This window comes from Pongo pygmaeus, chromosome 15 (genome assembly GCF_028885625.2).
Source record: "Pongo pygmaeus isolate AG05252 chromosome 15, NHGRI_mPonPyg2-v2.0_pri, whole genome shotgun sequence".
Classification (NCBI taxonomy): domain Eukaryota; kingdom Metazoa; phylum Chordata; class Mammalia; order Primates; family Hominidae; genus Pongo; species Pongo pygmaeus.
The window spans coordinates 75375628-75388058 of NC_072388.2; the positions used below are offsets into that span (position 1 = coordinate 75375628).

Sequence of the window (12431 nt, forward strand, 5' to 3'; positions counted from 1 at the left end):
CACACACCTCTAGTCCCAGCTACTTGGGAGGCTGAGGAGGGAGGATCACTTGAACCCAAGAGTCTGAGGCTGCAGTGACCTGTGATGGCACCACTGCCCTCCAGCCTGGAAGACAGAGCGAGACCCTGTCTCAAAATAATAATTAAAATAATAATATGTGAGTATTTTCTCATTGTAGAAGACTCAGACCTGTTGGAATCAGGACAGGAACTCATCCTGTCTGGATCCCAGTTTGACCTATCTTTTAAGACCTACCTTTCTTCCTTCCTTCCTTCCTCCCTTCTTCTCTCTCTCTCTCTCTCTCTCAACCCATCCTGTCTGGATCCCAGTTTGACCTATCTTTTAAGACCTGTATTTTCTTTCCTTCCTTCTTTCTTTTCTTTCTTTCTTTCTTTCTTTCTTTCTTTCTTTCTTTCTTTCTTTCTTTCTTTCTTTCTTTCTTTCTTTCTCTTTCTTTCTTTCTTTGTCTTTCCTTCCTTCCTTCCTTCCTTCTTTACTTCCTTCCTCTCTCTCTCTTTCTTTCTGTCTCTCTCTCTCTCTTTCGATGAGAGTCTTGGGCCAGGCACACTGGCTCACATCTGTAATCCCAGCACTTTGGGAGGCCAAGGTGGGCCTTGAGGTCAGGAGTTCAAGACTAGCCTGGAATACCAAAAAACAAACAAACAAAAAATCAGCTGGGTGTGGTGTCACGTGCCTATAATCTCAGCTACTAGGGAGGCTGAGACAGGAGAATCGCTTGAACCCGGGAGGTGGAGGTTGCAGTGAGCCAAGATTGGGCCACTGCACTCAGGCCTGGGCAACAGAGTGAGACTCCATCTCAAAAAGAGAGAGAGATAAGGTTCTTGCTATGTTGCCCAGGCTGGAGTGCAGTGGCTATTTATAGGCACAATTATTGCACACTGCAGCCTTGAACTCCTGGGCTCAAGCCATCCTACCACCTCAGTTTCTCAAGTAGCTAGAACTACAGTCGCTGCCACCACGCCCATAAGCTTTTTTTCAATACATTTACATATCAGCTGAGTCACATTCCAATGGCCATGGGGGTGGCAGCCTCTTTCTGTGGGTACTAGAGTGAATCACTCTGACAAAGGAGTGCAAGAACCCTGGTGGGTTGCTCTGTAAAGTCACCACGAGGTGAATTGGGGAGAATAAATTGGGGAGAATGGTGGGCCTGCCCCCACAGGGCTGTCATCAAATTCATGGCAGAGAGAGACCACTGGGACCACTGGTGCACATCACCACACCCAGTTAATTTTATCTTTAATAGAGATGGGGTCTCACCATGTTGCCCAGGCTGGTCTCGAACCCCTGGGTTCAAATGATCCACTTGGGCCCACTTTGGCCTCCCAAAGTGCTGGGATTACAGGCCTGAGCCACCGTGCCTGGCCGATAGCTGTGACTGTTAATTGCATCAGGCCCTGGGTAGAGCACTTTCATTCAGTTAGTCAAGTATCTGTTGAGCACCTACAAAGCACCAAGCCAGGCTGTAGGTGCTGGTGATAGGATAGACAAAATCCCTACTCATGCAGGTCACTGCAATGAGCTGGTGCCATCCAACTGGCACAAAAACTGCAGACCAGACAGGATAACACCCAGGAACCACCCATCCTGCCCTGCATCAGATCCCTTTCCAGGGCCCTGCCTTGCTGTCCCCAGAATGTACCTACCCCATTCATTTCCCTTTAAGAAGAGGCAGGCTAAGCTTCCCCGGGATGATTCTGTTTATTCAACAAATATTTATGTGTTTAAGTTTCTTCAGATGGCAATCTATTTATGAAACCAATTGCAGACATTAAGATTGGATATATTTCCACTTCCACATATGAGTTGAGATGGTGTGGTGCATTGGCTAACCACCAGGGCTCCTGGTCAGAGAGTTCCATCATCGTCCCCTTATAGCTGCACCTTGGGCATGCTGCCTGTTTCTCTCTGTGCTTCAGTTACTTCCTCTAAAAAGTGAGATGTCAGCTGGGCGTGGTGGCTCACGCCTGTAATCCCAGCATTTCAGGAAACCAAGGAGGGTGGATCACTTGGGGTCAGGAGTTCCAGCCCAGCCTGACCAACATGGTGAAACCCTGTCTCTACTAAAAATATAAGAATTAGCCAGGCATGGTGGCAGGTGCCTGTAATCCCAGCTGCTTGGGAGGCTGAGGCAGGAGAATCGCTTAAACCCAGGAGACAGAGGGTTCAGTGAGCCGAGATGGCACCACTGCACTCCAGCCTGGGCAACAGAGCAAAAACCCGTCTCAAAAATAAATAAATAAATAAATAAATAAATAAATAAATAAATAAATAAATAAAAATTTAAAAAATAAAAATAAAAAGTGAGATATTGTTCCTACCTTATAGAGCTGTTAAGAAGCTTACATGAGTTAATATATATAAAGCACTTAGAATATAGCCTAGCACCTAGTAAGTGCCAAACAAATGTTTGTGATTATTATTTTCACTTTAACAATATAATTTAAGACATATTATTATGAAAATAACAGACACATTTATCTTATAGAATAAGCTTTGTAATCTACATATATTTAAATAAAACAATAATTGTTTTGATCTAACAGGACTCAGATTATTTTAGCTATTTTAGTTATAAATTTCTTTTTTCTTTTCTCTTTTTTGAGACGGAGTCTCACTCTGTCACCCAGGCTGGAGTGCAGTGGTGTGATCTTGGCTTACCACAACCTCTACCTCCTGGGTTCAAGTGGTTCTCCTGCCTCAGCCTCCCAAGTAGCTGGGATTACAGGTGCTGGCCACAACACCCGGCTAATTTTTTGTATTTTTAGTAGAGATGTGGTTTCACCATGTTGGCTAGGCTGGTCTCAAACTCCTGACCTCAAGTGATCCACCTGCCTCAGCCTCCCAAAGTTCTGGGATTACAGGCATGAGCCACTGTGCCCGGTCATAAATTGATTTATTTCTTAAATGAGCCCTTTTACAAAAATAAACATGATAAAAAATTCTAGCAGTGCAAAACAGTAGAGCAAGTTTTCCTGAAACCCCAGACCTCAGTTTTCTTAAATATCCCAGAAGGACCCCTTTACCATCTTTGTCAAGCAAATATTTTTTGAGCATCGTCTGTATCAGGCACTGTGCTGGCCTCCAGGACATAAAAATGAATGCACCCTGGTCTCTGCCCGCTGTATACACCCTGAGTCTGAGTCTGGGGGAAGGCCCTGGGATCTCTGTATTTGAAAAGCACTGCATGGTGATGCTGTCTCTTGCCTCAGCCAGGAATGAGAACCTCCAGTCTGATGGTTTTTACACAAATCATTAGATATTTGACAAACATAAATGTTTAAGTCAACTGAAGTTACCGAGATAACAACATTTTTCTTTCTAAATTGGAAGGTGGTCTTGGAGAGGTTGCCATTATTTTAGACTCTTTGAGGTCAGTTTTTGAATAATTGCTTGTTAGAAGACAGTCACATTTTCTTCTCACCATGTTGTTCTTAGATGGGCTGGAGAGTTTTGAATCACATTTTTTGAAAGCAGAGGTTAATGTGTGTAAACTCAGAAATCCTATTGCATGCTTGACAGAGGCCCAGTTGTCTGCGAATGTTCTCAGCAAGTCAGGAGTCCACATGAAAGATTTGTAAATAGTCTTAATTACTTGCTACCGCGAAAAGGATAATGATCTCTTCGTAGAAGTCAAAAGACGAACAGCAGCATTTGTGCAGTTGGAACTGAACTGCTGCAGCCTTTTCTCTTTCCACAAGGAGAGTTTCAAGTTCGTAACCAGAAAGAGGTTTATATTCAGGACAGGGAAAAGTAAACTCAAGGCTGACAGGTTGCTCTGGTTATTTTATTAACTCTTTGGTTTTGTTCTAACAAAGATTTAGGTTTTGTTGTTGTTTTTTTTTTGAGACAGAGTCTCGCTCTGTTGCCCAGGCTGGAGTGCAGTGATCTCAGCTCACTGCAACCTCCACCTCCCAGTTCAGCTTCCCAAGAAGCTGGGATTACAAGCATGCACCACCACGCCCGACTAATTTTTGTATTTTTAGTAGAGACAGGGTTTCATCATGTTGGCCAGGCTAGTCTCGAACTCCTGACCTCAAGTGATCCTCCCACCTCGGCCTCCCAAAGTGCTGGGATTATAGGCATGAGCCACCATACCCAGCCAGATTTTGTTGTTTCTAAACATAGCAACTGTAGAAAATCTGGAAAACTAGGAAAAGTACAGAGAGGAGAAAAATGACCTAGAATTGGACAACCACAGAGACAAACTCAGAACTCAGTGAATTCTTTGAGTCCCTCTCTGAGTAAGGTGCAGAGGGGGAACAGGAGAGAAAGGGACGTGGTTCTGTCCCTAAGAAGCTGGAATCTGTTGTGGGTTTTTTGTTTTGTTTTGTTTTTGTAGAGATGAGGCCTTGCTATGTTGCCCAGGCTGGTCCCAAACTCCTGGCCTCAAGCAATTCTCCTGCCTCAGCCTCTCAGAGTGCTTAGGATTAGAGGGAGGAGCCACTGCGCCTGGCCCAGGTAGCTGCAATCTACTGCTTAGTGCCCATGAGTCTACAGGCATAGCACTGTGCTCCAAACCAGGACATAGTCTCCTAAGCACCTAATATTCAGGTCATTTTTTTTTTTTCAGTCCTATTGTGTGGACAGAGGGCTTAAGTCATGGAATGAGCCATTCGCAAGTGCCTGTAAATGCTTGGAAATCTCTGAAAATTGGGCCAGGTGTGGTGGCTCCTGCCTGTAATGGCAGCACTTTGGGAGGCTGAGGCAGGAGGATCCCTTGAAGCCAGGAGTTCCAGCCCAGCCCAGCTTGTGTAACAAAGCGAGACCCCTATCTCTACAATAAATTTTTTAAAAATTAGCTGGGTATGGTGGCTCATGCCTGTAATCCCAGCTTCTTGGGAGGCTGAAGTGGGAGGATTGCTTGAGCCCGGGAGTTTGGAGGCTGCAGTGAGCTATGATCCTGCCACTACACTCCAGGCTGGGCAACAGAGCTGGAGTTTCTTTAAAAAAAAAAAAAAAAAAAAGCGGCCGGGTGCGGTGGCTCACGCCTGTAATCCCAGCGCTTTGGGAGGCCAAGGCAGGTGGATTACCTAAGATAAGGCGTTCAGGACCAGCCTGGCCAACAGGATGAAACCCTATCTCTACTAAAAAATACAAAAATTAGCTGGACGTGGTGGCGCATGCCTGTAATCCCAGCTACTTGAGAGGCTGAGACAGAAGAATTGCTTGAACCCAGCAGGCAGAGGTTGCAGTGAGATCTTGCCATTGCACTCCAGCCTGGGCAACAAGAACGAAACTCCGTCTCAAAAAAAAAAAAGAAAGAAAGAAAAGAAAAGCTCTGAAAATCATGCTAATCACATTACCTCACACCCTACCTCTTCCTTAGATCACTTCCTTCTGCTCAATCCAATGGTTGTACTAATACGGAAAGAAATTTTGCAGAAACAAAGATGTCGTGATAGATTTAGGGAGAAAGACTAAGATCGAGTCATTCCTTCTCCACCAATCTTTTTTTTTTTTTTTTTTTTTTTTTGAGACAGAGTCTCACTCTGTCACCCAGGCTGGAGTTCAATGGAGCGATCCTGGCTCACTGCAACCTCCGCCTCCCAGGCTCAAGCAATTCTCCTGCCGCAGCCTCCCAAGGTAGCTGGGATTACAGACGTGCATGACCACACCCAGCTAATTTTTGTATTTTCAGTAGAGACGGGGTTTCACCATGTTGGCCAGGCTGGTCTCCAACTCTTGATCTCAAGTGATCCACCCACCTCAGCCTCTCAAAGTGTTGGGATTACAGGCATGGGCCACTGTGCCCAACCCACCAATCTTTATTGAGCCCTCATTATGTGCTTGGCTGGTGGTACAATGGGGGTGGGAGGGAAGAGGGGGAAGATGGGCAAACTATAGCCTGTAAGCCGGCTACCCTTGGTTGTATAAATCAAGTTTTGTTGGAACACAGCCACACCTATTTGTCTGTATATTGTCTATGGCTGCTTGAGCGTTACAACAGCAGAGCTGAATAGTTGCAATAGTGACGGCCTGATCCACAAAACCTGAAACACTCCTCTGCACTACATTGAACTAGGCAGATTCAGTCCCCTGGCTCTCAGAGACCTATAATCAACTGCTAGTAGTGCATGTTAGTGTTCATTCCAACCCTGCCCAATTCTATGCTATGAAAGGGAGGTTTTTTTGTTGTTGTTGTTCGTTTTTTGTTTTTGTTTTTTTTGTCGCTGGGGGCTATGATGACACTCACTGAGAATAGATGAGCTCATAGACAGATGAAGGCACCTTCCTGAAGGAACAGAATGGCTCCAAGTCAGAAGAGATAGACCTCAACCTGATTGCATTTACTCACATATCTAAAGAAAAAAAAATGCCAATTAACAAGGATTGGCCAGTCCTGGAGGCATAGAAAAAACAGACATACTTAGGCAAAGCCACCACTCCTAGGAAAAAGGAGTCTTAGCCTAGGGACAGCCTGATGTGATTAAACATTCCGTTTATCTGATTAATATCTTTCTGGTTAGGATCTAATTCCCCTGCAGGTCTTCTGCAAGGAGTGAATTTGCAGGTCAGGCAGACAGATCAATTTCTCCTTGTATGTGTGCTCTCTTTGCACCACATCCCTGAGCTTATACATCAGGTTCCTGAATTTAGGCACTAGGAGTGCCTGTGAGAGATGGAGACACTTTCTGTGGCTGGAAAAGTCAGCTGCTTCTGGGACTTAGGGCTAAGTGACACTGACTCCACCGTAATGAAAACCTTTGTAATAACCTTGACCCTGTCACCCTGTGTCTCTCTCAGCAATGACTCTGCCTCCTGTTTTATTGAGAAACTAGAACTCCCTCAGCTTCCTGCTGCCAAACTGATGAACTCTCTTCCATGTCCACAGCTGCTTCCGTTCACTGATTCCGCAGCTATTTCTTGCAGCTCACTCACTGCTGGAAGAGATGTCTCCTACCCCAGGCTCAGCTCTTCTCTGGCTTTGAATCCTACCTCCTTCCTTCCTCCTGAGACCCTCTCGCCTATTACCTCCTCTCCTTTGTCTTCCCCTGCTCATTTTCTAAAGTCTCCTTCCTTCCTTCCTTCCTTCCATTAGCATTCAACTATCTCTAGTATCTCCAATCTTGTAAAATATATATCTCCTCTACCTTCAGCTTCCTGGTTCTTCCTCTCTTCCCCCTCTCAGTTCTTGACCCAGCTTCTGTGCCCAGCATCTTCCTTCTCATGTCCATGGCTTCAGTTGTCTCTGAAATCAGGATGAATGCTAATTCCATAGGTCTTGCTGTCATCCTCTTCCCCAAGCTCCATTCCTTTCACACCTAATGAACATTTCCACTTGGATGTCCCAGAAGCACCCCAGTTGCATGAAGTCTTAAACAGAAGCGGTTTTCCTTCCATTACCATTTCTCCTTGTGTTCCCAATACAGTGCCTGCATCAGCCCTCCATGTTCAAGCCAGACACCTGGGTCTTACCTTTAACTCTCCTTCCTGTCCCAGTGCCCACCCCCGCACCACCCCAGACTAACATCCCAGTGGCCAAGTCTTGTTCATTCTCCCTCCTTCAGATCACTTGACCCAGCAGCTTGTCTTCCTTCCCCTGCTTTAGCGCAGGCCACCACTGACTCCCACCGCTTCCTACCTGTTCTCCCTGCTGCTAGGCTCGGCCGTTCCCAGCCTGAACACACATCTGACCATGTCTCCCTTCTTTCTTGTGGGGAGAATCGAAGCTCCAGAACATGGCCGAGGACGCCCTCTGGGATTGCCCTACGTCTCATGCCACTCTCTTTTGCATGCTGTGGTCACCCTGATTGCTCTGTTTTCTAGTTACCAGATTTTATTCCATGCTTTCAATTTCTAGACTTTGCATATACTCTTCTCTCTGTTGCACCTACTCCCAACCTCTACTCCCAGCTTGTGTCCCTTAGGTCTCCAGTTAGTGGGCATTTCCTCCAGGAAGCCTTCTCTGATTCTCTCCTGTCATTCCTCCTGGATGCCCTGAAAAGTTTCACCCATCACGCCACACTTATCCCACTGTATGGTTATTGCCATTTTTTTGTCTGATACCCCAAGAAGATTACAAGCTCCTAAGGCACAGGGTTACATTTACTTACCTTTTTTTTTTTTTTTTTTTCTTGAGACCGAGTCTCCCTCTTGTTGTCCAGGCTGGAGTGCAATGACGCAATCTCGGCTCACGCAACCTCCGCCTCCCAGGTCCAAGTGATTCGTCTGCCTCAACCTGCAAATAGCTGGGATTACAGGCGCCCACCATCATGCCTGGCTAATTTTGTATTTTTTTTTTTAGTGGAGACGGGGTTTCACCATGTTGGCCAGGCTGCTCTCGAACTCCTGGTCTCAAGTGATCTGCCAGCCTCATCCTCCCAAAGTGCTGGGATTACAGACGTAAGCCACCGCAACCAGCCCACATTTACTTTGATTTTCACTTAACCCCATGTCCTCTCACAGTACCTGGCATGTAGGAGGTTCTCAGTGTGTCCGAATGCAATGCAATCCCCAAACAAAGTGATCTGCCATTTCCCAGGGAGGACAAACTGAAGAAGTTGGGCCAGTTTGCATTTGTGTAAACTTTAAGGGATCTAGGTAAAATAGTCAGATGTCTGCTTATAACAATATATTATTTAGTTACACTTGTATATTTTAAATTACCTTATGGAAAACAATATATTATTTTTGAAAAGTTGTTTTTCTACACATATTTTGTGAAGGAAGGCTTATCAAATGAATCTTTGATACAAATGTCTTTGTTTTCCTTCTCTAGAGTTTTTTGAGTCATTTAACACGGTGTTTTAGTGTACTGCCTTCATTTCCATCAGTTAATTGAAATTTTATGAGAATGTATGTGCTGCTATCCCTAAATTTTTTTTATTTTAAGCCATAAGTATATGTCCTACACCATAAAGGGAGTTCTTTTTTTATTTGTGTTGACTTATGATCAGGATATCCACAATGTATCAGGTACATACTGCTTTTGACACCTAACACTTGTAAGATTATTTTCCTGGGAATAACTAAATTTGTGTTAAATTTCTTTACTCCCAGGCCAGGCATGGTGGCTCATGCCTGTAATCCCAGGCTGTGTTTCACTGTGTTGGCCAGGCTGATCTTGAACTCTTGACCTCGTGACCCTCCTGCCTTGGCCTCCCAAAGTGCCAAAGTGCGGGGATTACAGGCGTGAGCCACTGTGCCCAGCAGGAAGCAATTTTTTTTTTCTCCCCGAGATGGAGTCTTATTCTGTCACCCAGGCTGGAGTGCAATGTCATGGTCTTAGGTCACTGCAACCTCCACCTCCTGGGTTCAAGTGATTCTCCTGCCTCAGCCTCCCGAGTAGCTGGGACTACAGGTGCATGCCACCACACCTGGCTAATTTTTGTATTTTAAGTAGAAAGGGGGTTTCACTCTGTTGGCCAGGCTCGTCTTAAACTCCTGACCTCATGATCCGCCTGCCTTGGCCTCCCAAAGTGCTGGGATTACAGGTGTGACCCACGGCATCCGGCCACAGGAAGCAATTTTAACAGTGCAGTTAGGGCCGTCCAAACCAAGATCGGGGCAAAAGTGCTAGAAGGAGAAGTTAGGCTTGAGGAACTTTCAAAAGTGGATTCAGGCCGGGCACAGTGGCTCACGCTTATAATGCCAGCACTTTGGGAGGCCGAGGCGGGCAGATCACTTGAGGTCAGGAGTTTGAGACCAGCCTGACCAACATGGTGAAACCCTGTCTATACTAAAAATACAAAAATTAGCCAGGTGTGGTGGCACACGCCTATAATCCCAGCTACTTGGGAGGCTGAGGCTGGAGAATTGCTGGAACCTGAGAGGCAGAGGTTGTAGTGAGCCGAGATTGGGCCATTGCACTCCAGCCTGGGCAACAGAGTGAGACTCTGCCTCCAAAAAAAAAAAAAGTGGATTCAGTATTAAAAGGACAGTGACTGGATTGTGGACGCTAAGGGAAGGAGGACTCTTAGATTTCTAATTTAGGCTACCAGGGAGATGGCAAGGCCATTAGGGGGAAAACATAAATACCCAGAAGGAACAATTTCCTTAGCTGGGGGAGTCAGGGTGGGAAGGAGCATGAGATAATGGATAAAGTTTTGGACATATTGAGTTTGATCAGTTCACAGAGACCCTGGAGAGTTTGGAATTAGAGCCCGGAAGCAAAATCTTGAGTGGGGTTTTAAGTCTAAGGAGAGCCTCTAAGGCTGTGGTTCTCAAAGTGTGGCCCTCAGGCCAGCAGCAAAGGCTACACCTGGGAGCTTGTTAGAAATGCAAATTTTGGGCCCCACCCCAGACCTACTGAACCTGAGACTGGGGGGCAAGGCCCAGCAATCTGATTTAGCCCTTCAGGTGAGCTTCATTCAAACTCAAATTTGAGAACTGGTGTTCTAGAGAAAGCTCTTTAGAAGGAGAAGGGTTTAGGGACCCTGCTGAACAGAAGGAGCATAGGAGGGGCCTTGAAAGGAGATTGAGGAGTGCCGTATTTCATCAGTTCTAAGATGCACATTTTCTCCTAGTAACATCTCTGAATTGGGCTGCCTGTCACAGTTACCATTGACCAGGTGACAGCCGTTCCCTGGTTGTCACTGCACTCAAATGCACCTCAAAAGTTGCAGAGTAGGGGCCAGTGGCCTGAGACAACAGTGAACACTTTCTTAACAAAGCCCTTGATAGTAGAGAGGATGAGTCTGTGAAAAAAACATGAAAACAATGACTGATCAAAAATGATTCAGAAGAGTTAGACTCTGAGATGTTTTAGCAATATTTTAACCAATCTGTTTTTCTTGTGTTTTCTCTTACGTATGTGTAAGAAGGCTATGAGGTCAAATCAAATCTGAAAAAAAGCTCTTTTTTTTTTTTTTTTTTTTAGACTGGGTCTCGCTCTGTCACCCAGGCTGAAGTGCAGTGGCACAATCTCTGCTCACTGCTGCCTCAACCTCCCTTCAACCTCCCTGGGCTCAAGTGATCCTCCCACCTTGAGCCTCCAAAGTAGCTGGTACCACAGGGGCATGCCACCACGCTCGGCTAATTTTTTTTTTTTTTGGTAGAGATGGGATTTCACCATGTTGTCCAGGCTGGTCTTGCACACCTGGGCTCAAGTGATCCACCGGCCGTGGCCTCCCAAAGTGCCTGGATTACAGGTGTGAGCCTAATCAGTGGATTATTTTTTCTTTCTTGACTGATGCTTAAAATAATGGTGCATCTTACCATTGAAAGCATCTTAGTTCATTACAAACCAGGTGACTAAAAAAACAAAAGAAAGCAAGTACTCCAGAGTTGATGAAATACATATAGAAATAGTCAGAGATTTTGCAAGAGTCCCTGCAGAGAGAAGAGAGATAAAATCTAACAAAATAGTCTGTTTTAAGAGGGTGGCAATGGGTGTCTGATGCTTCAGGAAGGACCAGGAGGAGAAAGACCAAGAGGAGACAATTGCATTTGGTAGCTGAAAGGTCACTGTTGTGGAATTCTAGGATTCTCTGGGTGGGGGCTCCTGCTTTCGATTCATTTGCATTCATTATCTATTCAACAGACATTAATCGGTTTCCAGGATTGAGATACCATACTTGAGATACAGAAATGAAAAACATAATAATCTCCATTCCCAAAAAGCACGCAGTTCAGAAGGGAGGCCCACAGGTACACCTGTGATTATGAAACACTAAGGTAGCTGCTTTGAGTGTGGGGATGGGGTGGCGGCGAGAAACTTGCGAGCCTGTCTGGGGCAGAAGGGAAGAAAGTGTCACCAAGGAGGCTGTGTGAGAGCTGTGGCTCCAAGGATGTGGAGGAGCTGGCCAGGAGGACCAAATGAGGAGTTTCAGGTAGAGGGAGGCATGGGAGGGCTGGGGGCTCCATGAGATCCATGAACTATTATACTTACTGACAGTTCAGGTCTGCTGGAGCCTACAAACTGGAGGCCTCAGTGAGAGGGGATTAGGGTGGACAAGTTGGAAATGGTCAGATCATAAAGGGCCCGGTAGGCTTTGCCCTGGAGTTTAGATTTTGTTCTCTGCTCTGGGTGGCAAGAGTTGGAGAATTTCTTAAATTTATACTTTAAATTTTTTCTAATTCTTTTCAAAATAAGGTATACAAGTAGTTTAAAGAGTGTAAAAGAAACATAACTTTTAGGCCAGGCACAGTGGCTCACGCCTGTAATCCCAGCAATTTGGGAGGCCAAGGCAGGCGGATCACCAGGAGTTCGAGACCAGCCTGGCCGACATGGTGAGGAGTTTGAGACCAGCCTGGCCAACATGGTGAAACCCCGTCTCTACTAAAAATACAAAAATTAGCCAGGCGTGGTGGCGGGTGCCTGTAATCCCAGCTACTTGGGAGGCTGAGGCAGGAGAATTGCTTGAATCCGGGAGGCAGAGGCTGCAGTGAGCCAAGACTATGCCACTGTCCTCCAGCCTGGGCGACAGAGCGAGACTTTGTCTCAAAAAATATATATATATATATGT

General features: G+C 45.7%; 1 protein-coding gene across 2 annotated transcripts in view; it reads left to right on the top strand.

Moving 5' to 3' along the window:
• ESRRB (estrogen related receptor beta) overlaps positions 1–12431 on the top strand; it is a 187114-nt gene that overhangs the window by 127560 nt on the left and 47123 nt on the right. The window lies entirely within an intron of this gene.